The following is a 27,788-nucleotide window of genomic DNA, read 5'->3' as shown; positions in this document are numbered from 1 at the left end:
CGGGTTGCAAATATCACAACTAGATTTTAAAAACTTGTACCCGATTTATTATTTTTCATTAGAACATCTTGATCTATCAAAACAATCTGTCGTTGATATACATCTCAAAGCAACATTAAATACCGGTGGTGTTGATTACAGAGCGATCGCGGTCATACTTAGCGACAAGGCCATGTTACTTGAAGGTGGTAGTGGTCGAATGAGGGTCGTTGATGCACCGGTGGAAAATCTTTAATCGTGTTATTTAGAAAAATATATTTTATATAAAAATGTCGTATGGTCATGTTAATGTTACTCTGACCCCGGGTCAGGTAAAAAAGCTTCAATCAAAAACCGCCAACAAATGCGGAACTAAAATATCACTAAAACGAGATCAGATTGGTGGTGGTCCAAACAAATTATCGTTGACAAATAATCAGATTAAACATTTCAATAAAGCCCTAGAATCAAAAACTGGAGTTCAATTCCATCTCTCCCCGAGCGCCATCAAAGACATGGTTAAAACGGGTGGTATATTTCCATTTCTTGCGGCCATTCCGGCATTAATAGCTGCAGCTGCTCCAGCCTTAGCAAAAGCGGCCGCGTTAGGTGTTGCTGGAGGTGTTGCTGGAGCGGCGGGTAAAAAAGTTTTCGAAAAAGTTACTGGTGGACGATATAACAAAAAAAAGGGACGCGGTCTAAGATTACCGGGATCTCGTTGGGGGAGAGGCCTAAGGCTTCCAGGGTCATTTCGTTAGACGTTCCAGCATCAAATTTTGATTTACTTGATGCTGCTAAAAAATTAAAAATATCTGCCTTTAGAGGTGTTTTTATGCGAGATCAATTACCGAAACAACCAAACAAACTTGAAACAGGTATTATTAATCTTGACAAACGTTCCGGACCTGGTACTCATTGGGTATCATACGCGGTTGATCCGCGTGGAATTGTTTATTTTGATTCGTACGGGTTAGCTCCACCTGTTGAATTTATCAAGTATGTCGCACCACTCCACGCAACAACTAGCGGTTATAAAGTTTGGTATTCAACGCTACCCACACAAACAATGACAGATCCGCCAATATGCGGCCGTGAAGTAATTAATGTACTCGACGCTATATCAAAATCATCCAAGCCGCCACATAAAGTCGTGCACGATTATACAAGCAACCGATATGTTGCGCGTAAAGCATTTTAAACAACGGATCTTATTATAATGGTTGATATTTACGGAAGATCTTCTACTAGTAAGAAAATAAAATCCGACGTTGATCTGTCAAAGTATGCGACTAAAGATGACCTCGCTGATATTATGAACCTTGCTGGAGTTGACCCAGATGAAGTTGTTATTTTTCAAGATCGATATGGTAAACTAAAAACCAGCAATATCAAATGGAATGATATAGTCCGGCGAGTACTTGGTGCAGTTACGGAAAATATTCCCGTGTTTACTGACGGTGGTAGAATCAGAGATTCAAGTATGTCACTTAAAACCATCAGAGATGAAATTGCAAAAAGTGTTGCTAATCGCGTGAGAAACACCGGTGACACAATGATGGGTGAACTTAGCATGAACGGGAACAAAATAGTAGCTGTAACAGCTCCAAAATCTGACAACGACGTCGCAAACAAACTATACGTTGACGACGTGGATGGAAAACTATCCACGCTACGGGCCGAATATGATGTTCACGTAACCGGTTTTACAAGGCTTCGAAGAAATTTTCAGAAAACCGATGATGCCATAAATAAGTTCTTTGGAACTCCTTCCGTCATTGACATGAAACTCGTTGATATCAAAAGTAACCTAGACACGATCAAACGAACACAACTAGACATCGTAGCGGGAATTCCTGAGATTATCAGTAAAACCAATCTGATTAAAATTTCAGCTGAAATATCTCCCGGGCATATCACAAACATCGTATACACGGTATCATCGGGATTCGCAACATGGTCAAAACAAAATAATACTATCGAATATATCGCAACAACCACTGGCGTGTACAGGCTGTCTGTGTTTAGTGCTGCAAAATTTGAAATATTTACAACGTTTCCATGGCGTCATTCCACCGACAGGTTTTCCGGGGTTGTATCTGTTATATTAAATATCGGATTCAAAGAAATATTTATCCTGGAAGCAGATGATAAGACATTAACCGCAACATCCTTCTGGTGGTGTTTGGAATTTGTAGCTGAAACACCTCAATTGGTTACTGCATAAAAATATATATGGACGGTGCACAATACAGATACAATCAAGCGCGTGAATGGCAGGCGACGCTAAAAGATCAAGTCGATCAATATACAGTAAAAGTAAAAAAATATCGACGACGATTGGTTATCGTTGATGTGATTGTTTATTCAGTATCCGCTGTTGTTGCTGGAACCGGTGTAATATTATCAGCGTTGACAACGATGGCACCAGTAGCCGTAACTATCTGTATTTCAGCAGCAACAACTATTGCAGGTGTGCTTGGTATCATCACAAAAAAAATATGTACTTGTACGAACGAAAAATTATCCGATTACAAAATAAAATTACATACAGCGACGGTAGCATACTCGAAATTATCCTCGTTGTTATCAGCGAGTCTCAGTGATGGAATTATATCTGATTTCGAATTTTCAATGATGACCAAAATATACGATGAAGGTATCGGTATTAAAGATACAAGTATCAATAATGACAGAATTACTCCAGCAGATCGTGACCAACACAACTCCGCCAAAGATAACGATGATCTCGGTAAGTTCAACTAATCCTGAATTTAGTGTTAATTTTCCTACTGCAATTCCAGTAAAAGAAATAGCACTAGCACAATTACGAGTATATTACAGCTGGCCAAATATCAGATCAAAATCATTTAATGGTACACCAGCAAATAATTCGCTTGTATTTACTAACAAGAACAAATCCGATGGAACACCTGACTGGGTTGTTGTTGGAATACCAACCGGCAGTTACCAGATTGAAGAGATCAGTGAGGAATTTGCGCGTAGAATAAAATCAATAACGGGAAAGGAATCAAAAATATCAATAAACGTTCATGAGCCGACGTTGTCCTCGACGGTTGAAATAAACTCGCCTGATTATGCCGTTGATATTTATCAATCTTCAATCAGATCCGTGCTAGGATGGCCTGAAATTCCCCCGGTGTATGAAGGACCACCAGAACCAACGAGGGGTGATTTTACGTCAAAGACCAGTCTTCGTCATGATATTAAAATGAATTCAGAATGGCTAGATTACATAGAAGTAAAACCAGGATGGAGGGGGGGAACACCTGTATATGATCCTAGAGCTCTTTTGTATAATCTTAATGAACGTGTTATTGCTTTGAATATTGATTCTATATTTGCTTCAATAAACTTAGACCATGAAATACAGGTAAATAATTTACGTGATAGTTTTCAAGAGTATTTATTTGATTCAACATCCGCGCGCGATAATATTATTAGGTACATAGAAGTTTTAAATTATATAGTTAATTCTTCTGAAGTTATCTATAACAGAATTAGAGATATGGTTCTTAAGTCATCAAGCGATTATAAAAAATCCTTCGCAGCCAAGTACAAAATACCCGAAGCTGACATTGTAACGTTTAAGTTTCCTGATTATAATCCGGATAAATTAAGAAAATCTGTCAATGATGTCATTGATGAGTTTTTTCCTAAAATACTCGATGCGTGGAAAAAACTAGCACCATTAGCAGTTGTTCTCAGACATGATAATGATCCACATAGCGGCGGAAGACACGTATCCCCGCGGATCGTTAATATAACACCGACGGTCGCGGTCAATCTGGTTTGTGACGTAATCGATGGCAGCTATCAAATAGATCTCGGAAGATCAAATCAAGCTCAACAAGGATACATCCTGTACACGTTCACACCACAAGTTCCCCCTGGAAATTTAATCGTGCAAGAACCAACTAATCCCGTGTATTTGCGGTGTCACAATAATATGTTAACGCGAATCAATTTTAAGCTCACAGACCACCTTAATCGCTTGATTGACATACGTGAAGAAGAGCTTGTAATAAATCTGTATGTGAAATCTTAAGGATTTCTGTCCTAAGACTTCCGTCGTAAGGATTTCTGTCTAAGGACTTCCGTCGTAAGGATTTCTGTCTAAGGACTTCCGTCGTAAGGATTTCTGTCTAAGGACTTTTGTCGTAGATCTTCAGAATCAAATTCGATCAACTTAAAAAAATATTTTATTATTACTGGCACAAATTTGTGTTTGGTACAAATTAATCGGCCCAGGCAACTAAAAAAGCTAGTCGATGAAAGTAAAATTAAAATTTCTATCACAAAAAAAAATAATATTTATTAATTTTCCTGATTTTTACTGAAATTGTACAAATTACTTGATTTTGACTACCAACTACCCCCTCAGAAACATAAAAATGCACGAACTACTTGATTTTGACTACCAACTACCCCGTCAGAAACATAAAAATGCACGAACTACTTGATTTTGACTACCAACTACCCCGTCAAAATCAAGAAAGTTCTAACCTTGTCAAATTGTTCCTAACAAATTTTATTTATTATAAATTAATTTTATTTATTAATAATATTATTTTTACTGAGATTTTTATTTTTTTTATACTAAAATACAACGAAATTGCTCAATTTTCCTGATTTTGACTACCAACTACCCCGTCAGAAATCAAGTAGTTCGTGCATTTTTCTTTGATTTTGACTACCAACTACCCCGTCAGAATCAAGTAATTTGTGCATTTTTCTTGATTTTAGTAAAAAAAATAAATCCTCAGTAAAAATAAAATTTATAATAAATAAAATTTATAATAAATAATATTATTAATAAATAAAATTTATTAGGAACAAATTTGACAAGGTTAGAACTTTCTTGATTTTGACTATCAATACACGTGGTCAGCGTTGACTTGGACCCCAGTTACCAAAACTTTCATTTTCATTATCACCAGTAACGAAGTTACCTTGGATCGTTTCACCAACGAAGTTACCTTGGATCTTTTCACCAGTAACGGGGTTACCTTGGATCGTTTCACGATCTGACATTATTTTTCTTAATAGTCTTATGCGAGTACTAATCGTTTTCTTTGCCTCATACTCGTGGGATAATAACGACTTAATTCTTTCTACGGCGGTAGAAAGAGGAACGAACTCCTTCACATGATCATCTTCTACGGTAGCTAGCGACTGAAACATTGCCGATTGAATCCGTTTCATGAGCCTGTATTCAGATGATAGTGTGTGTGTCCCCATGGTTTTACGTTCTTGTAAAATCTCAAAGTCAGAAACTATTTTTTCAGGATTAAGTTCATCAGATATATTAATTCCATCTTTTTTAATTTTTTAATAGCGACAATTACATCATTGATATTTTCATGGTTCATTATATAATATATAAATCTTTAAAATAAAAAAAATATCCCTAGAACACCTATCGAGTGTATTAGCGAGTTCGTCGGGATGTTTCAGGGACAGCACAACATATACAATGAATGAAGAGCTCCTATCGAGTGTATTAGCGAGCTCAGATTATGAATGAAGAGCCCCTATCGAGTGTATTAGCGAGCTCAGATTATGAATGAAGTACAAACATATAACTTAACTAAGGAAATGGATATATACAATGAAATGGTTATATACAATGAATGAAGAGCCCCTATCAAGTGTATTAGCGAGCTCAGATTATGAATGAAGTACAAACATATAACTTAACTAAGGAAATGGATATATACAATGAAATGAATGATATACAATGAAATGGTTATATACAATGAATGAAGAGCCCCTATCGAGTGTATTAGCGAGCTCAGATTATGAATGAAGTACAAACATATAACTTAACTAAGGACAGTACAAACATATACGCTCAGCAAAATCACACCCACAATAATTAATCCAGTGGGTGATACGAAAATATGTATCAACCACAAGTCAATATTGTGGTTTGTGAATTTGCTGAGCGGAGGGGTTCTTGCGGTTCCCCCCACTATTATAAAAATCGCAATTATGCGCACCACCGACAAATTGTCAGCCATGGGGATTCGATCCTGGACCGCGAGCGTCACAGTCCAATACCATACTGATCGAGCTATCAAACATTGTTACGAACATATGTTTCGGAAGTTAATATATAGCTAGCTATATAGCTAAGGAACCAATATTTACACTAAACAGCGGTTTCTGAATAATAACGGTTTCTGTATTTAACAGTTTCTGTATTTGTAGCGGTTTCTGGATAATAACAGTTTCTGTATTTATAACAGTTTCTGAATAATAACAGTTTCTGAATAATAGTTTCTGTATTTATAACAGTTTCTGAATAATAGTTTCTGTATTTGTAGCTGGTTTCCTAAGCAGACCGAAAATCAATAATAACAGTAGCATTAATGCACCAGTCAAAGAACTTTCCAGAATTGTAAGTTCAGTGAACACACAACTGCAGGTCAATTACAATGAGTAACGGTTTCTGTTTCACACACAACTTCCTACGGATCAATAATATTATCATGTGTTGTATGATGGGAAAATATTTAAAAACCATAAATAATACTTATGAGTCTAATGAGTTAGGTTCGTCGGCACTATACGATGTAATTAGTTAAACTGACTAATTACGATCATAAAAAACCAACCATCTACGAAGAAAACTATATATTACAAAGTAATCTCCCCTTAAATCAAAAATTCAGTAGTGTATGGAGGACCTACTGTGACATAAATTAAAAAAATTAATTCAATGTGGTGATGATAGTTAATAATGTGGTGATGATAGTTATTGATACTGAAATGTAATTTTCTGCTTATATTTTTTCGAGAGAGCAGATCTGGTTATATTATCTGCTACTTTTTGTACTGAACGCGAGTTAATATCAAAATATGTCGCAGCTGAACACATCGAACGAAACATAATTATTTTACCGGTTTCTATGTTTGTAGAAATTACCGCCCTCTTTCCGATTGTCTTACATCTTCCTGTATTACCGCGTGTATTATTCTCGCTGTGAGAGATAGCTTGTAAATTGGATAAATTATTGTTTTGAGTGTCCCCGTCAATATGATCAATAACAAGACCATCATTGATCACTCCGAAGAAACATTCATACGTAAATCTATGACATAGATAATGTTTTTTCCCAACTGTAAATCTAAGATAACCAACATTATTAATACAACCAACTTGTCTCTTCAACTTGCGGTGTCTGATGATACCATTAATATTTGATTCATAGTTTGTTATGACAGGATGTGGGACAAATATATTTTGCTCCATTATAATAATATTATATGTTTAAATCATTGTTTGTCTGAAATCTTGATATATAATCCCTCACGGATTTTATAGCGTTTTCACCGCTATTATTTTTTTTGTCATAATATCTTTTAAGCTCTCTGAACCGTTTCCCGCCACACTTTCCACATAATTCTGTCTTTCCTCGCACTCCAATACCACACCGTAGACATGGTATTGGTCCTAGACTTCCTCGTCGTATGTTTTGTGAGTGCATCCAACAAAATTCCTTTCTGCAGGATTTGTTGCATCGATTTACTGAGCCGATCATCAACCATCTACATTGGGACATTGTATATATATATATAATTTTCTTTATTTAAATATTTGTTTTAATTATATGAACGAGTTTGAGAGATTATCCCAAACTAGGCCTGTTAAGTATAAATTCAACCTTGACAGATTATCTTCTGACTTGCCAGTACGAGATCTGGTTGATCCGAAAAATAAAAGTTTGATCTCGAAAATTCACGACGCCAAGAAAGAATTTTACACGGATGGTGCATCTCATACATGGTCAACGTTCAAGATTATACGCAACACTGTCACGGACGCTACAATGAACGACAAGCGAGCGGCAACTATCATTAACTACATCGCTGAATACGAGGGCAATCAAAAATATTTCTTCAGAGTAAAATTTATTGTATTAACAGAAACAGATAGTTGGATTATCCGTGACAAATATGATCCTGTCCTTGGTAATAATAAAACTATCATATTAAGTAAAAATTCCAGACCGGGTCTATTGACTGGTATTGATAAACCGTATTATGAACGAGCATATCCTGTAACGGCGGTTATTTATGGAATCTATGAGATAAATAAAAAACCCAACGTTGATAAACTAGCGCCGATGAAATTTTCAAGGTTAAATTGTGTGGCTGAACGAGTAATAGAACACTTTACAAACGCGATGCGTGGAAATGGATTAACTGATTTAAGGCGTGAAAAAATAAACTCGTGGGCTGATTCAGTTAAGGATACTGGTGCTACAATAAAAGATGTTGCTGAGTTAGGAAAAATATTAAAATTTCCAATAACTGTGGCGACAATAACGGGAGAAGTACTGTACCAGTCGAAATATAAATCGAAAGGAGCTCCAATAAATATTATCGATCATAACGCGCACGCATGGACTAACGCAGTAACAATATTTCCACGTGATCGAACTGTTAGATTTTACCCCACAGAATTATCCGTGGCAGATATGAGTATGTTTGATTTTATCAACGAAATAAGTAAAACCGATCCTGTATCGGTATGGTTATTCAAAAGTAATGAGGAGGGTGAATTTGATCAGTTTGTCAAACCGAACGGTGAAATATATCGCACAGAATCCCTCCATGACGAGATGAAAAATCTTGCGACGTTTTTACAGTGCAAGCACGCGGAAAATACTGACAAATTACTAACTAATTGTTTTACCGTTCCATCTGTTGCGGCTCATTTCGCCAGAGAACGAAATTCATGGAAACCAACACGATTTGATTTACTCGAGGACGTACGCGCAAGTTGCGTCGAATATGGACATGGCGGATTATGGAATACCAAATACAATTACAATGATGTTATTTCGGTTGATATGGTTGCATGTTATCCAGGAAGTTTTCTGGGATACGGAGATTGTTCTACGTACTTTGAAAGATTTGGTCACCCTACAAACGAGATGACGCGGGTGGCAATTAATGGACCATTACCTGATTTTGATCTGACTGGATTCGCCTGTATTGAGTCATTCGAGTTTAACGAAAATCTTCACAAGATTTGTTATGTTTGGTTTGGCAGACATTTTTGTGAAAAACGTTGGGCACCTATAGTTTTGTTGCGATATATGCTAGATTGTGCGATACTGACATCGTTGGTGGTCAGTGAGGCAATTATATCATATCATGCACAGACCAAAGTTTGGTTGCCCATGTCAGATTCTGAAGTTATTAGCGAGTTTAAGGATGATATTCCTAATAAACTCAAAACCGCAAAAGATCTCGGTAGAAGAATTATAAGTAAATTTACTCAAGGTGGTGCATATGATTATAAAAGACATCACGCACGATTAATTTTAGATGATGCCGAGTACGATTTTATAATCGCTGATACAACGGCGAAAAATACATTTGTAAATCGAGAGAGTGTTTATTTATCCGACGGAACAAAATTAGGTACGATCGTTAGTTACATAAATGACGTATCCCCGCAATATACTCATCTAAGATCTTCCATGTTGGCTTATGTTTCTATAAATTTATTATCGATGATTAATAGATTTCCTGAGACCGCAGTCAGAGTCGCAACGGACTCGTTTTATATTTCAAGTAAATATTTAGAATCTGTTATGAAATTTACAAGTAATGATGAACGATGGGGTTCGTGGAGAATAAAAAAGGAACTATTACACAATTACACAGAATCAGCAGATGTTCCAGTGAGATATTCTTATCGTGAGGGTAATAAAATATCAGAAATGTCGAAGGCACCATCGTTGAGTGATCCAATAACCAGATATAAGACAGTATATCTCAATGGACCTGGTGGATGCGGCAAAACAACTCGAACGATTAATGTTTTTAGAAATTCAGATATAATCGTGCTGACACCCACACATAGACTTGCACGTGAGATGAAACAGCGGCAAGTACAATCGTGTACGTATCATAGTTTCTTCCGATGGCGCGGAGATACATGGACTCCTGAACGGATGGGAGAAAAATATATACCTAAAATAATTATTTGGGATGAGATATGCACGGTGTCATTAGATACATTGAAAACGTTTCTTGATTGGTTGTTGACGAAAAATACCGCCATAATAATGTGTGGCGATCATGGTCAACCGCCACCTTTTGTTGGACCATCTCCACATGATTGGTTAAAAAATTTCGTTGATTATTATGAAGAAATAGATGATGATCATAGAGCTCTTGATGCAAATTTGAAGGAGTTTAAAAAATTAATCAGATTACAATCAAACAAAATTCAGTGTGAAATATTACGTGGAGTGATCTCAGAGACATCAATGAGTGATTTTTTGAACTCATGGAGACCCACCGATTTGATCGTAGCAAGTAGAAAAATAATCAGAGACGCTTTACAACAACAGTTATTTCAACTGCATAAAGAACAATATTCAGAATTACCCGTTCCGTTATGTTATAGACCATCAGATACACGAAAACAGAATATTAATGTTGATATTCCAGGACAGACAGAGTCAAGGAAACAGAATCTCGTATTAAATGATATTGTCGCCGTTGATATCAGTGTGGTCGAAGATGCATTACGCGCTGACAAATCTCCATGGGTGTTGGGATACGCTATGACGATCCACTCGTCTCAGGGATTAACTATTTCTGATACACGAGTCTGGATTGTAGACGATCGCATCGAGTGGTCAAATTTAGTTTATTTAGCGGTATCGAGGGTCAGAAATATATCTCAATTACGTAGAATCATAATTCCTGAAATCGTTGATAAATTTAACATCATCGATGATGATATAATAAGAAAAAAATTAATCGGATACAAACAATCTGACAAAAAAAATAAACGTGACTTTGATCTTGATGTTGAATTTATTACCGAGTTAAAACAGCAGCAGAACAATCATTGCATCAGTTGTAATTGTATAATGTTATGGCGATATTCGAGTAATGATTCAAGACAATTTACCGTAGATAGAAAAGATAATAGTCGCGGTCATACACGAGAAAATACCATGTTAACCTGTCTTGAGTGTAATCGACGTAGAGGCGCTAGCGCCTTGGGTGCTAGTTAAGTGATCGAAATCACCGGAGTGATCGCGGCGGTAGTTGTGTATCCGCGGGAATTATTTGTAGTTGTTCACGTGTAAATCCACGTTGAGGAGCAGCAGAATCTAATCTGTAGATTGCAGGTCTGGAAACGCCTACGTTTCTTCCAGTGGATCTTGTCACGGTAGATATTTTGTGTGTGGTAACACTCCAAATAGGATCAGTTGCTCTCGCGCTACCACCTTCAAGTTCACCAGGCTCATATAAATATCTGACTGTGACATCACCTAATATTTTTTGTTTTCCAGCATCTTTTCGTTGTGTTGGTATATTTTTTTTTGTGACCGCGCTAATGGGTTTCATGTTGGTTGTTCGTGTGATCTCATTATTTAATGCAGCTATCACGATTGGTAATCTTGCAACCCATTCACGAGATCTTTTATCCTGAATAAATTCCCTCGCGTATTGATATCCAAATAACCGTTCAGCAAGTGTTCGATTAAATCGCTCAACAATTGCTTGATCACGGTGAATTGCAGTATGACCTCGTCGTATTTTGGTATTATGTTGTTTCATCAGCGATGATACTGGACCAAGAAATTCCTTACCAGGATCAACCTGTAGTAGCTGCGGCCATCGTAGACCACCTTGTGGTCCGAGTCCTCGTTGATAAATTCGTTCAAACGCATCGGCTACTTCAGATGATGTTTTTGTTGATAGCGGCTCTGCTTCTTTATATCTACTTGCAACATCAACTACGGTTAGCGCGTACTTGTACGTTTTTCCACGTACAGTATCATGCGGTAAAAACAGAATATCAGCTTGATGAACTTCATTAGGAACACTGACATCGAAATACGAGTACTGAATTTGTTTAGGACGTGGCAGATAAATTTGCCATATTGCTTGTTTAGATAACCACGTTTTAGCAGTAGAATGTTTAACCGATGCTGCATCAGCAAGTTTACCAATTGCTGCTTTGCCTCTCCAGTATCCTCTCGGTGAATAATAAATTGATTCCATTATTAATTACCAGCCCCAATCGCTAATTTACCTTTCATCGAGGATCTTACTAACCAATTAGCTAATGATTCTCTAATATTTTTATTTTTTATAGAATTTAATGAATGAATTAATTTTACATCTGCAATATGCCTATCTTGTAGATTTTGACTTTTATAAGCTACATCATGAGCATGACAAGCTCGATCAATAGCATTTATTGGTTCCTCGCCTGGTTTTGGTTGATCTTGATTATCGAGCCTGATATCGAGTCTGGTACCAGGACCGCAATAATTATATCCTGGTAGATGTTTTTCTCCGCTGTATTTAGCCCATGGAGCACCTGGAAACTTTGACATCAAATTAGCAATATCACCACCGCGCTTATTAGGTAAAAACGAAAATTTCTTTCTACAGCATACAGAACATTTTCCACCGTACGCTATTTTTTTATTTTTTGTTATAACCGTAGCTAAATCAATAGTTGGAGTTTTAACTTTACAGCGTAAACAATATAAATTCATGTTATAATATATATGGATATAATTGATTTCTCAGCAACTCGGCAGCGAGAGCCAGTTAAGCATCATCCTGCGCTACCGAACTCCATCAGAATGATTATCATAGGACCATCTGGATCGGGTAAGACGCAATTATTACTTAATCTGATAATGAGATGGTTGAAATGGGATAAGTTGTATTTAGTAGCACCATCCGTTGATGATCAACGATGTTATGATGTACTTAAAGATTTCAATGAAAACGCGCGATTACTGGATGAAGATAATGATGTTATAGAGTTTATAACCGATATTGATGAAGCACCATCCGTAGATTCCATAGACGGATTTATTAATAATTTAGTTGTATACGACGATGTGATGCTAGATAAACAATCAAATCCAGCCAGAATATTTTCCCGAGGGAGACATAAAAATACAGACGTGATCTATGTTACTCAACGATATACACAAATACCAAAAGTGATCAGAGACAACTGCAACATTTTAGTTGTGTTTAATGGCGTAGACACACACACATTGCGAAATATTCACCAAACTTGGTGTGGTGGTGACATGGATATAATTAAATTCAGAAATTTCTTCTCACGAGCGCAAGCTACCCCGCATGGATTTATAACAATAAATTTACATGATCCAAGAACAAGATATCGTGTGGGTATTGATAAAATATTTGGGTAACAGGGGTGATGATAAAATTAAATTTAATTAAACAGATATCATTAATATAATGAACAACTGTGCGTGGCTGCGTCAAGGAACAACAGATAAATGCAACAAAAGGTGCCGTGGAGAATATTGCAAGAAACATAATTATCTTATAAAGAAAACCCTCATGCTGGTCCACGAAGATGTGTTGGATGTAACAACGGCGTTAGAGGATTATATCAGATTTGTAAAAATTGCGGTGGAGATCGATACAGAAGTTTGATGAACTATTACAGAAAAAGAAAAAACATAAATCCCAAAATAGAAAAACCACCATCAGAACTTGAATATTACTTGAAACATAGAACAAATTCCGAAGATTCAGATGAAGATGAAACAGATGAAGATTCCCATGATTCAGATGATGATTCCCAATATTGATAGCAGCAGAGAGGGGCGTCTACGGTTCTGTTTGGGACAAACAATAATCGTAGACGTGGTAATTGACCTCTATGAGTGGTCACTATTTTTTTTGGTAAAACACAAGGGTGGCCATTCCCCTAAGTGGTCTGTTCACCCTCTCTGCTGCTCAAGAACAACACAAGCCCGAAACACCTAGTTCACAAATATAGCCATATTGTTAAATAGTAAACAATAATAGCTGAAACGGCCACACCATAGCCATAAAGGTCACCAGCCATACTCCAGCATTTTCCTATTTATATCAGATTTGCAATACATGATTAAAATTAATTATACTCGCATACAATTCTTTTTTATATCAAAGTGTAAAGATGAAATAATAATTTAATTACTCGAAATATAAGTATACAACGCTGTTACTTCCCCTTAGTTATGATTTCCCACTTATAGAGGACGCAACTGGAAATGAGGTACATTTATCCCTACAAGACGAAGTACATACTTCTTGTTGTGGAAAAATAAAACACTAAAAACTATGGATAGGGAATATTTTAGATGAAACTAATGAAAACTAATTTACTGTTCAGCCTTATATCGGTATGCTTGCACGACGCACTAGATTGTGTCGCTTTCAAAACTGTTCAATTGTTTCAATTTATTTGGAAAATTCCCGTTAATACAGGTAAAAAGAATCAATGCTGGCTTCCCAGTGTCGGCAGACTTTATAAAAAATAAAAATAAAAAGATGAAAGAAATCGGTACACTTAAAGAATCCAAAGGAACCAAACTTGATTTCCTTTTGTAGGCCGACTTCAGAAAAAAAAATCGGCACACTAAAAAGATACCAAAGTCAAGTTTCTGGGTTTGGCTTGCATTGTAATAAAATAACCTATGTATCTGATATCCTGTCGGTAAGTTTAAACAATGAGTTTATTTTGTTCCATGCCAGTTGTATGTATCACACGGGCTTCTATTTGTTTGCCATATGTAATCATAATTGATGTTTGCAGAGCAAATATTAAACATGTTTCTTACACTCCTTCTTGAGAAGTACATTCTATTGCTTTATCGTCTGAAAACGGCAAGGACAAAGCAAACAGATTAGAGTTTCTGCTGCCCCCACAGGACTGTCTTTTCTATCCATTACAGACTGCCAGCAAAGAAAAGAGAGAATATAAAATCACATAACTATCTACACAAAAAAACGATATTTACATACCATGGAAAATCAAGAAATTGAAGGTCAACTAAGTGAAAACAGAGCACGAGGAAACCTGACGACCAAGAGAAAAATGAATCAAATAAGTAAATTTTTCAAGCTAAGAAGAATTGACACGCACGACGGGAGTTACATAGAATGCGAATACAGAGAAGGGACACAAGAACTAGACATGACAAACATTCCAAGAGAGAAAATACCAACCATATGAAGATATCAAATCCCGAGTGCATAAACAGAGTATACTCCATTAACCCCAACGGATATAAAGGTTACATCATACGACCGAAAGGAAAAACACCGATTTTACCATACGGAGAAATGTACGCTGGGAAAGAGAAAGTCATAGTAAAGAAACCAGCACCAATCCTACGGAAAATAAACAAAACAGACAGGAGACCTGCATGTGACGGATACCCCTTTAGAAATTTCAATAGAGGAAATAGTTAAAAAGTTTGAAAAAAGATTTCAAATTCCAGTGATATCATCGCGAATGGGAATGATTGAGTCAACAACGATACTTAACGGGACAAGAATACTAGAGATTAAAAAAGAGAAATTAAAAGGTACCAAGAGAGCCTTCTACCTATTTGGATTTCTTGCCAAAACTTGGTGTGAAGGATGCATTTTTGATAGAAAATGCAACAGATGTGGAAATACGGGTCACACACCTTTTAAGTGTCCACAAAATCACGCAACAGTAACTGAAGACAGAAGAAACCGGCAACAACAACAACAAGCATCAGCCACAGAACAACTACATAAAACTCAGCCAAAACAACAACAGCAACAGTCACAAGTCCAGACTGAAGTAAATAAGCAACATCAACAATAACAATAACAAGACAAAAGTCCGCAGATAAACTTAGGAAGCATGAAAGCGGAGAATATACAACAAATACATAAGCAACAACAACCACAGAACCAACAACAACAACAAAACCCACAAGGACAGCAAGGACAAATACAACAACAACAGCAACAAGCAATTACAAATTTAAAGCAATTAAAGGAAACTCAACAACAACGGCAAGTCCTAAAGCAACAACATCCGCACCAGATGCAAGAACAGATACCGGTATAAATCAGACAATAAGTACAGACACAAATGATGGACCCAAAACGACAACAACATGAACCACCAGGACAACAAAATCAACAACAACAGCAAGAATCACAAGTCCAGACTGAATTAGAAAACATTAAGATACAACAACAACAACCACAAGATGCACAGAACCGACAACAACAAAATCCAAAAAGACAAATACAACTACAACAGCAACAAGAAATCGCAAATCCTGAACGACTGCAGAAAACTCTACAACAACGACAAGATGCAAAACAACAACAATCACAACAAATGCAAGTACAAATTCCAGTAAGACAACAAATACAGACACAAATAATGGAACAAAAGCAACAACAACAACCACTAGGGATTAGACAACAGCAACAACAAGAACCTATACAACTACAATAACAGTAGGGCACCAAGCCAATACAGCAAGAAAGTACAGACCCCAAAATAAAACAGCAAGACCTACATAAACCGTCACCGAAACCAGACGAGATACACGCATATTTGAGGAGAATACCAGAAGAAGAGGGAAAAAAAAATGAGACTGCAACAACAACAAAAACAACAGCAACAAAAAATAGAGAACAAAGAAGCGCTATCAAATGCGGAGAAAATTCAAATAAAACAACAGGCCCAACACGTAAAGCACTCAAAGAAATAGACAAGGAAAGAAGGAAGGAAAAAAGAAGAAGACTAAAAGAGGATGAAGAACGAAGGATGGAAGTAGAAAGCTCGTTTAACAAAGATGAATACTTAGAATGAAAAATAAAATTTAAAAAATATTTAAAAAAATAAAATTAAAATGTTTTTTTAAAAATTTAAAAAAGAATTTAAAAAAAATTAAACAATAAAACTATTATTCATGAAAACATTAAAACGATAGCAAAATATACAAAATAGCAATCCAAAACATGCAGGGCAGGAGGGCCTCACTAACTGGTCTGAAAAGATCAAAAAGGAGAGAGTACCCCTCACGGAAAAACAAATATTACACGCAATAATAACTTGCTTTAATAATACTTTTATAACCCATGCTAGCAAAAAGATTATCATTTGCACTCACACTGAAAGTATCTTAAAATAATGGTTTTCTTTTATTTGCGAGATACCGACTTATAGTTAACCTGGATACAATACAATCTGGGTCAGTTTGCAATAAGTAACTTATCAAGCGTAAATGGCAGGTGCCTTCAAGCAATCGGGTGATATTTTCGTCTCATTTGCGATTTTGTTTTTTGACATAAGCGATACACACTACACTAAGGATGCATATTCAAGCCGGCATCCGTTACATATACGGAGTTCGTGGATATATATTTTTTAAAAATAATTTTCGCATGATGAAAAAAGAAGGAATATATGATAACAATGCAAAGTTAATTTCTTTCATTTTATTTTCCAACAAGTGTATGTTTATCAATTTATTTTGTACCGTGAGTGGGGGGGGGGGTGCACAAATTAAACACAAAATTATTTCCTTTCTAATTTGTACGGAATAATGGAGCAAATATGATTGACGATATTGACCAGTAATGACAAGCTTTCAATTTACGCGTGCAAACACTAAGACGACTTGAAAAATAAAAACAAACAATAAAATTAACTGGTAAGAGCTTCATATTGCAGCAACTAAATACTGACAAAATGCTTAACATTATTCTCTCTCTCTCTCTCTCTCTCTCTCTCTCTCTCTCTCTCATGTGTAATCTAGTATCTCTTGTATGCAGCCGTGTTACAACGTGAAGCCTAAAATTAAGTATATTTGTTATAATACCTCATGTACACTACCCTTAGCAAAATGTATACGTATTATGTAGAATATTATATGTTACGTATTTTTGTTTTATAAATGATTATTGATAATTTGACCGGAAGACCTAGCCTGAGAATGTCGTTGTGCAGATGCATATATTTGCTAGCATAAAAAATGTATATAAATATTTTAATTAGAACAAGCAAGATATGTCAGTTTGTATTTTCTCTCATAAATATGTACGTTACTACGTATGATTATTTTCTTTTAAAAAAAAATCAAAATAGTTTGTTTAAATTTAGTTTTTTTTCCCCATAAACCTATTTTACATGTCATGTACCATTTTGTTGAAGAAATAGAACGTACTAACTATTGTTAAGTTGGGCCGAATTGTCTTTGGGCCAAACTCACTATAATCCGGTATAAATGACACAACTTTCCCATCCCTCCCTATTCGATCACACAGATTAAATACACTTTTTTCTGGTAAACATGGTTTTTCGGAAAAAGAAAGAACGCTTTTCCCATCATCACTCTTTTGGTTCCATCCGTGTGCAACACAGTGCTCCATATTTGCTGTACAAAAGCACGATGGTGCGCTATATCGTATAGACATTTACGTGGGGAAATTAAGCTCTTGAATAGAAAGGATAAATTACGTCATATCCGGTTTTGGCACGCGTAAACTACCGATTGTTTACAGAGATTGCCGAATATTTTTTTCATTTTATAAAGCGGAGTTTTAAGTCTAATTAAACATTTTTATGGTGTGCATACATAACCAATGCGTTTTGTTTATAACGATAATAATATCACACGTTTGTACAATATAGGTGGCCGGTGACCTTTAAGTTAAGAAATGTGCCGGGGACAATTTACGAAACTCTGCCCTACCACGTTAGGAATTTGGCTGAAAATGGTTTATGTCAAAAGTTGTGTACATATCACTTGTTTAGCCATTATCTAGTAAAATGGTGTAAAGGAAACCTTTTTGTGCGCAAAATTAAAAATGGTATTATGCTTTTAGAAAAGTGACCACTTTGCGGCAAAATGTATTGCATTATTTACATTGTGAGTAATGACAGACTGCATTTCTTGAAAGATTTCTAATCGATTGCAACCTACAATGCTTTTGATCTTTGTTTAACACTATATCATCAGGACAGAATCAAACTTCCTTTACAATGTTTCATGAATGTCAAGAAGAAATTTGAATGTCATACATTTTAAGAGGGAATGACATAAATGCTGTATTACTTGTCAGTGACAGAAATGACAAGTTTCTATAAACTTCTCTAGAAAACTTAATGAAATCACACATTTAAGTAAATAATGTGCTTTAGAAGTACTTTTAGACTGATATAAAACAAGCAGTTCCTAACCTTTCATTATCATCCTGGAGATGCTAATAGCAGCAAGCGTGTGGGTGTGTGTTTGGGGGGGGGGGTGTGTGTGGAGTAATCACAACAAAAAGTCTAGCTAATCCGGAGAAATCAAAGTTTAATCAATTTACATTAGACCATGCTGGAATAATGATATACGGATGTGTGGGGCCCTGTTAAACTTACAAAGTGACATATCAAATAAATTCATTGATATTTAGCCAACGAAAACGATTACACATATACAATTGTTCAATACAATTTAACAGTTAAATTTCTTTTCTGACAACAAATCACTTACAGCTGACTTTAATAATTTCTGGAGTTTACAAAAGCACAGTAAATAATAAAATAAAGTACAACAACAAAAAAATATTTACAGTGGAAAATTCAGTTATAAAAAATTTAACCTGCTTGACTTCATTAAGCACGTACCATAAAACAACTCCTGCAGAAGCTAAATCTGTCCGTCAAAGTCACTTTCTTGTGCACATATATCAGAATGAGCATCTGGATGAGATTGAAGCTATTGTTTCTTTCAGGATCACTAACCGATTAATCCTAATCTCTTAACATGAAAACTGAGACCTGTAAAAAGAAACGAAACAAGTGATATTGATGTACTTTTAACATTCAGTGAAAACATAAGAATTTCAGAGGAGAAACTGTATGTTTATTGTCAAATGCATGAAACTGCCACTTCTTTTAAGCTTTGTCCACTTTGTTAATTGAATCTAGAAATTTCAGGACATATACATAACATTGAAACATTTCCTATTATCACCCGAGTCTGAGACAACTGCAGAAAGAGCAGGACAATACACTATGGTCACCATTTTGTTAGCATATTTAGTACCTTAAGTCCAAAATATGCCTCTTTGTCATGATGTAAACAGTTCTCACGTTGAGGTACAAAACACAGTTGCCTCCCTCTCCAAGAAAGCATTACATACAACACTAAGTGACATAAGGAAAAAGGAAGGAAATGAAATGAAGCTAATGCATAAAATTATTTAAAATAAACACTGACAAACAGAAAAGTATAACAGATGTGGCTGACTGCACCAATACATATTTTTAGTTTTCCTTACGGGGGCAGGGACCAGTTTTTATGTATAAATTTAATGCCGCAATCAGCGACCTAGTATTAAAAAAAATGATAAAAAAATCAAATACACAAGTGAAGTCAAAAAGGTCCATATTTTTAGATACCTACATTAAAACAAAGCTTAAGAATATTATCCACTTAACGATAGACGTCAATAGCAGTTCAAAGCAGAAGAAGTTTATGCACCCCAACCCCGAATTCCTACCTGCAATTTACATGTTCGAAGGTCAATGTTGACACTGTGTGATGCTCACAGTGCAAACACAATACCTTTTCCTAGATGACATTTCTGCAGAATAGTGTGTACTAAACAGGCTGGTGCAACTGAAAACAGTTGTCATTCAAGCCGTTTTAAGATATTCTGCTTGCCCAAAATGCATGTGTTTAATACTATGAGAGGCTAGCTCTTCTTCCTAGCCGACTATTGGTATTTCACTATCAACATACTGCAGAGTAACTATGGAAGGTGTACATGCCTGACACCAGTTTCAAGAACAACACAAGCCCGAAACACCTAGTCACAAATATATCCATATCTTTAAATCGTAAGCAATAATAGCCGAAAAAGTCACACCATAGCCTTAAGTTAAGGAATTTGCCAGGGACCACTTTACGAAACTGGACCCTGCCACTTAAACACCACTGATGCATATGTATGCGTGGCACCGTTTAATGTGAAAATTACTTCAGATGTAACACTGCTAAATATGTGAGATATTTTTTTAACGTATATTTTAGAGGAAATCCTAGAAAAGTATCAAACACATTGTTCAAAGTAATATAAAAAATACATTTTATAAAGCAGTGTAAGACGCACATTGTGCAAAGTGATATAACTGACATTGTGCAAAGTAATGTAAAAAATTAATTGTACAAGGAAAGTGACTAACACACTGCGACGTAAAGTAATTAGCTAATTAAGAAAAACAATGCAGGAAGTAAGTTAACCAACACATTGTACAAAGTGATGTAGATGTAACAAATACATTGAAAAAACCTATGTGACAAACATATTGTATAAATTAATATAACAATACATTGTATGAAGTAATGTAACCAATCCATTGTACAAAGTAATGTAATAAATACATTGTATAAAGTAATGTAACAAACACATTGTACAAAGTAATGTAATAAATACATTGTATAAAGTAATGTAACAAACACATTGTACAAAGTAATGTAATAAATACATTGTATAAAGTAATGTAACAAACACATTGTACAAAGTAATGTAATAAATACATTGTATAAAGTAATGTAACCAATCCATTGTACAAAGTAATGTAATAAATACAATGTATAAAGTAATGTAACAAACACATTGTACAAAGTAATGTAATAAATACAATGTACAACGCAACTTAACAAGTATACTGTACAAACGAATATAATAAGCACATTGTAAAATGTAATGTAACAAATAAATTAAACAAAGTAGTGTAACAAGTACAGTATGAAAAGTCACTTAAGATACATTGTACAAAAGTAATGTAATAAATAAATTGTACAAAGTAATATAAAAATACTTTGTATAAAGTAATGTAACAAACATATTGTACAAAGTAATGTAGCAAATATATTGTACAACTAATGTAACAGAACAAAGTAATGCAACAAATAAATTGTAAAGGTAATATAATAAATACATTATACAAATAAGTAACAAATGCATTGTACAAAATAATGTACTAAATACATTGTACTATGTAATGTAACAAATACATTATATAAAATAAATACTTTATCTCCTGAAGTCTCCTGTTCGCGTGCATCAGATTTAGTTGGATATGTGAAATCATCTGCACATCCAAATCTTGATCTTACATATATCAATAGTAAGTTGTTGTTGTTGATGTTGTTGTTGTCTTACATGTATCAAAACTATGTAAGCAGATAGTTAACAGGTACCATCAATGCAAAAGTAATATTAGTTCATACGTGAAAGAAAATTATTAAAATGTGCAAAGCATGGTGGCTTTTGTTTGCCTTTGTTCCGGTTTCTTTCATGCACAAAATGTACCTACTTTAACAAAAGTGCAATTATGTTGAAAAAATGTTACAATTATTAACTGGGCCCGCGATAATTTAATTATCTTGCAAAGTTGGTGTGCTCTTTCTGCACTTCACAATGACCGAAATATAAAATGTTAAATTTTATCCACAAAGTTTTTCCTCGTATTGCCTTTTGATCACACGATTTCAGCTCAATACCGTATGGATAATGGTACAATTAGGTTGTTTTATTTTCGAGGAAATTTATGAAACAATCTAAATAATTTAGATCGGGGAGAATTGAATAAAAAATGTCTGATATTATTCAGCGGACCTTTTGCATTTTAGTTCCACTGAGAAAATATGTTATAACGACTCTATCGTCCTAAACAAAGTAACAGAAAAGACCAAAAACCAATACCTTTTGTAAAATTCACCAAAATATTTTCTATAGAATACAAAGAAATTTCTTTTATAAAGAACTTACATCTTGTGAATTAAATGCCAAATAGAACTAAAAGTTCTCTCACAAGTCCAAACGTACGAAGTTCCATTTGAATTCAAGTGGTGTTCGAAATAAATTCCATTATTAAATGTGCTAATGTTCCTGTAGTCTAGAATGTGCCAACGTGCCAATCGCATGGAATGTGTAGACATGCTAACTGTACTTTACGTATCTCAATAATATAATCCAAAAGATCATTGAATAAACTCACAATAATCCCATAATAATGATTTTTTCCAATAAGTATTAATAAACGCTTTGTAATTCCAGTGAATAAATTAAAATAAATAAATCCAGGCAAACTACAAACTGAACACAACAATAAAACAGATTCCACTTCGGATGTTAAGGTAGGAATTGATATTTTTTTCTCAAGTAAGCAACATTAAAATAAAAAGGTAAGACACAAATTAAGAGCCAGGATGTGCGCCTGTTAACTTTCTAAAACATTGGACAAGTTTAGAAATTTCCAACTGAAAAACTAATGTCCTTCACTCAGAATGAAATAAGCATGTTTACCTCCATTAATAATGATCTGGACATTGAATCTACAATCAAAAGTATAATATTAGATGTGTATTATGTTGTTTACAAAATAAATGTCACCAGTCAGGTTGACTATGGATGAAGACTGTATTGTCTTAAAATAAGTAATAGAAAGAACTGAGAACCCACAAGATATGTTAACTTCAACAAATAGTTTATATTTCCTAGAATACAAAAGTGAAAATGTAAAAAAAATATACCGTAGTGCGAATTACATCCAAATTAATCATAGAATTACTAACGCAAGTTCTAATAAATATAATTCTGAATAAACTTTAGTGGTAGTCCAACTAATTTCCAACGCTGAAGATGTTGTTGTGTCTGTAGTGGTCTAAAGTATCTACTGTATTAAAGTAGCGAAGACCTGAATTCTAATGATGTGCCCTACTGTCTTTTGATGAATCACAATAGTACAGTGCAAGACATCTTTATTTGAATTCATTATTTTACAAAGTTAATATCTCATTCCATGAATATTAAAGATGCGAACTTTGTATTTCCATAAGGAAACAATTATGAGTTCAGGCAATTCCTTGTTCCACTATTTACTCCTAGCCCCGTTCATTCCATGCGTTATTATTTATTCTCTCTATTGCAGTCCACTTTTAGCGGACTACAATAAGTCGCCGGGTGAGAACAGCCCAAATAGACAACTGTCCAATGACAAAGTCGCCCATGCAACGTTTAGTGCATTAGCAACTTACACATGATTCACTTTGCCGAATAACGAACTGAATGAATGTCACTTGGCCTATAGTGCGAGCTAAAAACGACATGTCGCTAAAAACAAACAGCCCATATTATTTTAAACGTCAGAGAAACTCGAGTCTACACAGGTCTCAATGAAATTAGGTTGGAAGATGAGTCTACACAGGTCTCAATGAAGTTAGGTTGGAAGATTAGTCTACACAGGACTCGATCAAGTTAGGTTGGAAGATGAGTCTACACAGGTTTCAATTACGTAATGTTGGTAGATGAGTCTACACAGGTCTCAATGAAATTAGGTTGGAAGATGAGTCTACACAGGTCTCAATGAAATTAGGCTGGAAGTTTAGTCTACACAGGTCTCAATGAAGTTAGGTTGAAAGATGAGTCTACACAGGTCTCAATGAAGTTAGGTTGGAAGATGAGTCTACACAGGTCTCAAAGAAGTTAGGTTGGAAGATTAGTCTACACAGGTCTCAATGAAGTTAGGTTGGAAGATGAGTCTGCACAGGACTAAATGAAGTTAGGTTGGAAGATGAGTCTACACAGGATTCAATGAAGTTAGGTTGGAAGATGAGTCTACACAGGACTCAATGAAGTTAGGTTGGAAGATTAGTCTACAAAGGTCTCAATGAAGTTAGGTTGAAAGACGAGTCTACACAGGTCTCAATGAAGTTAGGTTGGAAGATTAGTCTACACAGGTCTCAATGAAGTTAGGTTGGAAGCTGATTCTACACAGGTCTCAATGAAGTTAGGTTGGAAGATGAGTCAGTCCACACAGGACTCAATGAAGTAAGGTTAGAAGATTAGTCTACACAGGATTCAATGAAGTTGGGTTGAAAGTTGAGTCTACACAGGTCTCAGTGAAGTTAGGTTGGAAGCTGAGTCTACACTGGTCTCAGTTAAGTTAGGTTGAAAGATGAGTCTACACAGGTCTCAATGAAGTTAGGTTGGAAGCTGAGTCTACACAGGTCTCAATGAAGTTAGGTTGGAAGATGAGTCTACACAGGTCTCAATGAAGTTAGGTTGGAAGATGAGTCTACACAGGACTAAATGAAGTTAGGTTGAAAGATGAGTCTACACAGGATTCAATGAAGTAAGGTTGGTAGATGAGTCTACACAGGACTCAGTGAAGTTAGGTTGGAAGATGAGTCTACACAGGTCTCAATGAAGTTAGGTTGGAAGGTGAGTCTACACAGGTCTCAATGAAGTAAGGTTGGAAGATGAGTCTACACAGGTCTCACAGAAGTTAGGTTGGAACATGAATCTACACAGGTCTCAATAAAGTTAGGTTGGAAGATGAGTCTACACAGGATTCAATGAAGTTATGTTGGGAGATGAGTCAGTCTACACAGAACTCAATGAAGTTAGGTTGGAAGATGAGTCTACACAGGACTCAATGAAGTTAGGTTGGAAGATGAGTCTACACAGGACTCAATGAAGTTAGGTTGAAAGATTATCACCGATTAATGATTGTTGAGATGATTCATAACGAAATATTTTATTAAGCTAAATACCTCATCATATTTCGTCATATTGTTGTATTATACAGATATGGATGTAGCTTTGAGAGTTTTCTAATTATTTTCAATAGCCAAATAGGGAAATATGAAACCTATAAAGGCTTTGTGTGTAATGTTGATAAATATACAATCAGGGGGCTAGAGACACAAAGAGGCAAAATGAAAATGGCCTATAAAGACTTTGCGTATAATGTGATAAATATACAATCAGGGGGCTAGAGACATAAAGAGGCAAAATGAAAATGGCCTATAAAGACTTTGCGTATAATGTGATAAATATACAATCAGGGGGCTAGAGACATAAAATTTGCTCTCTGTGCTACATTTCACTGTCGGACTCTAGTCCAACATACCTATCTGACTTCACTCATGTGTGCACATCAGCAAAATACTTACGCTCCTCTTCTGACAATCGTATACTCATTATTCCAAGAATGAAAACAAAGTCATATGGACAGCGTTCTTTTGCATACCAGGGCCCAGCAACGTGGAATGAATTGCCCACTGAACTTAGACACAAAGACACAGTGATCACATTCAAGAGGGCTCTCAAAACTCACTTATTTCGACAGCAAGAGCAAACTTAAAGACCTAATAATGTTTCCTACCTGAAATATTCTCAGCATGTTTTTTTTATTTTTTTAATGTTTTTCTAATTTCATGTTGTTTGTTTTTATAATAATAGTATTATGTTTCTTATCTTATAGGTGTTGTCTAAAGTTGTAAAGCGCTTAGAGCTTCTAAATATTAGGGGCTGTACAAAGTCCTCATTATTATTATTATAAAGAGGACAAATGAAAATGGCCTATAAAGGCTTTGTGTGTAATGTTGATAAATATACAATCAATGGGGTAGAGACATAACGAGGCAAAATGAAAATGGCCTATAAAGGCTTTGCTTATAATGTTGATAAATATACAATCAAGGGGCTAGAGACATAAAGAGGCAAACTGAAAATGGCCTATAAAGACTTTGCGTATAATGTTGATAAAGGTATAATCAGGGGGCTAGAGACATAAAGAGGCAAAATGAAAATGGCCTATAAAGGCTTTGTGTGTACAATGTTACTAAATATACCATCAGGGGGCTAGAGACATAAAGAGGCAAAATGAAAATGGCCTATAAAGGCTTTGTGTGTACAGTGTTACTAAATATACAATCAGGGGGCTAGAGACATAAAGAGGCAAAATGAAAATGGCCTATAAAGGCTTTGTGTACAATGTTACTAAATATACAATCAGGGGGCTAGAGACATAAAGAGGCAAAATGAAAATGGCCTATAAAGGCTTTGTGTACAATGTTACTAAATATACAATCAGGGGGCTAGAGACATAAAGAGGCAAAATGAAAATGGCCTATAAAGTCTTTTTGTATAATGTTGACAAAGAGACTTATGCAGTGAAAGAGACGTAACGATGTGAAATGAAATCGGCTTACAAAGTCTTTGTACAAATTTTTTTTTGTTTCGGTGTTTTTTATTGTGTTTTTAATTTCCTTTAATAACGAGAAAACTACTAGAACCTACTGGATAAGCGAAAAAAGATAATACATTGAAAGTACAATCACAATTTTATAACAGCGTATATCGGGAGACTGATCATGAAAAGCATGATCCCAAAAGCTAGATTACTCGAAACAAATGTGGAATGAAGTTGCCCTGCCTGTGCCTCAATACGAGTATAGGAGCAACGAACTCTACAACGTAATCAGCGTCCACTGCCGCCTAGTGTCATGATATTTTAATTATTGTGTAGGACTGATAAAAAAACCTTATAAATCCTTCGAGCATTTAGTCAGTCAGTTAATCAATCAATATATTATGTTCCATATCATATTGGCCAATCGACTGCAATTAATGAATATTACGCTGCAATATTCTTTGGTTTTTGTTATAGGAACGTAAGTATGGTAAAATATAGGTTAATTTTCTTGGCGTCCTCGACGTTAGGTATCTAATGTTCTCTATTAAATTTTAAAATCAGAGTGTGTGCCTATATGGAGTTAGTTACCTTGAATTTTCAAGATATCTGGCAACATTTTTGATAAACGTCACATTGGCAATTTCGACATTCAGCCATCAACTGTGTCGCTTGACGAGCTGTAGCATCAGCCAGTTGTCGTGCACCGAAGCTTGAATGCTTCTCCTTCCATGGCTTACCTGCCTTAGGGTATACTACGCAATTACTTAAGTACGATAACGGACGAAGACCCTTGCATTGTATACTGTGCAGTCATCCATGTCAGATAACAGACGAAGACCCTTGCATTGTATACTGTGCAGTCATCCATGTCAGATAACAGACGAAGACCCTTGCATTGTATACTGTGCAGTCATCCATGTCAGATAACAGTCAA

General features: G+C 35.4%; 2 protein-coding genes across 3 annotated transcripts in view; one reads left to right on the top strand and one right to left on the bottom strand.

The window, feature by feature from the left end:
- Nucleotides 1–27,788, top strand: part of LOC149800461 (uncharacterized) — a 34,814-nt gene that overhangs the window by 4,355 nt on the left and 2,671 nt on the right. The gene's annotated exons all lie outside the window — the stretch shown is intronic.
- LOC149800458 (uncharacterized) overlaps nucleotides 13,760–27,788 on the bottom strand; it is a 119,890-nt gene continuing 105,861 nt past the window's right edge. The window contains exon 4 of the mRNA XM_089960084.1: nucleotides 13,760–13,785. The gene's annotated coding sequence lies outside the window, so the exon portion shown is untranslated. The remainder of the gene's footprint in view (nucleotides 13,786–27,788) is intronic.

This window comes from Sinohyriopsis cumingii, chromosome 5 (assembly GCF_028554795.1).
Source record: "Sinohyriopsis cumingii isolate HCF-2022 chromosome 5, ASM2855479v2, whole genome shotgun sequence".
NCBI classification, from domain to species: domain Eukaryota; kingdom Metazoa; phylum Mollusca; class Bivalvia; order Unionida; family Unionidae; genus Sinohyriopsis; species Sinohyriopsis cumingii.
The sequence above is the reverse complement of the archived record's forward strand: the minus strand, read 5'-3'. Positions and strand labels throughout refer to the sequence as shown.